Source organism: Furipterus horrens, unplaced genomic scaffold, assembly GCF_987537825.1.
Source record: "Furipterus horrens unplaced genomic scaffold, mFurHor1.1.pri manual_scaffold_6, whole genome shotgun sequence".
Taxonomy (NCBI): Eukaryota; Metazoa; Chordata; class Mammalia; order Chiroptera; family Furipteridae; genus Furipterus; species Furipterus horrens.
In genome coordinates this window covers 137,558,012-137,559,455 of record NW_028327176.1, presented here as the reverse complement: position 1 = coordinate 137,559,455, position 1,444 = coordinate 137,558,012, and the positions used below count along the sequence as shown (strand labels likewise).

The window sequence follows — 1,444 nt, the reverse complement described above, 5'->3', positions numbered from 1 at the left end:
CTGTGGATGGACCTAGAGAGCATTATGCTAAGTGAGATGAGCCAGTCAAAGAAAGACAAATAACATATGATTTCACTCATATGTGGAACAAAATGAGCAAACTGAGCTAAGAAGAAAAATGGGGACAAATTCTTAGATGAAGAGCAGATGACAGGTAGTGGGGTGGGGGAGGTGAGAGGGTGGAGGGGCTGAGGAAAATGGAATAAGAACTCATGAACATGGACAATAGTGTGGTGATTGCTGGAAGGAGGGGGAATAAGGAGATTAAATGGTAATAGAAAAAATACAATAAAGCTTTAAAAAGTAGGTTGTAAGTTCTTATCAGAGATTTGTTTTTATGCTTCTACCAGAATAAAGTGAATAAACTGGAGAGCTGAAGTTAAAGGGCCCAAGATATGATGGGTTATATTATGATCTTACTAAGTTTGCATGGATTATTGAGAGCCAAAAGTGGGGTCAAATCAGCTCATTATAAGTCCATTATTCTTTGGTCTACAAGGAAGACAACATGTAAGTTTGGAGAAAAGGTGTGCCAGTCCCCTGGGGATTCACAAAACGCTTAAGTAGAGGCAATGTAGGGATGGAAATGAAGTTTTGAGAACTCTTCTCCAATACACAGATGGCAATGACACTCAGGGTGAGAATCTGGGAAACTGAGGACAAGTGGAGGGAACAGAGTGAAAAAGGAAAGGACGGTGGCAGCGCAGTGGTAGCTGCTATGTCAATTGACAGACAAGATGTGGATCCAAGTCCGAACCATTTGGTGATAAACAAATATCACAAAATGCTATTCATTTTACATAATTTGGAATCTTTAATCCTTCTAATATAAATAAGGAGAGATCCCCAGGTTTCTATCTAAGCTGACCATACTTACCTTAGAAAATAACAAACAAACTTGAGGTGCTCCTTTTCTATTTAGTATGAAACAGAAGGTAAATATCTGTATAATTTGGCAGGCATCATGTGAATCTAAATCTGACAATGTCATACTATGGTTATTACTCTCAACCTTTCATCCGGATATTATCATTAGTTTAAAATATGGAACATTTTATAAATTTGTCTATCATCCTCATGCAGAGGCCATGCTAATCTTCCTTACAGTGTTCCAGTTTTAGCATATGTGCTGCTGAAGCAAGCACCTAAGTAATATTAATATTGTTTATTAATCTTAAACTTTGTTTACCAAACAGGCATTATTTATGTATTTTTCTAATCCTCAAAAATTACACAATCACAACAGACTTCAGTCTTAGTTACAGTATTACTGGGGAAACAACACATACATATAGTCTGTTTTAATGTCTACGCCGCCAATTCATGCCTATTTGCATTAAGTGACTAAATTGGAAAATAAGATGGAGTTGACTTTTGTTTCTATTGTATAATCCTTAGATAGCTACCAATAATTTTTAAAAGATTCTATTTAATATTTTAGTTT

The 1,444-nt window shown here is 36.0% G+C and overlaps 1 non-coding gene across 1 annotated transcript; it reads right to left on the bottom strand.

Annotated features, from left to right (window-relative positions):
* Positions 1–1,038: 1,038 nt before the first annotated feature.
* On the bottom strand, positions 1,039–1,145 carry LOC150007482 (U6 spliceosomal RNA). The gene has a single exon (XR_016512066.1). It is a non-coding gene; the product is annotated as a U6 spliceosomal RNA (small nuclear RNA).
* Between the last annotated feature and the right edge of the window lie 299 nt (positions 1,146–1,444).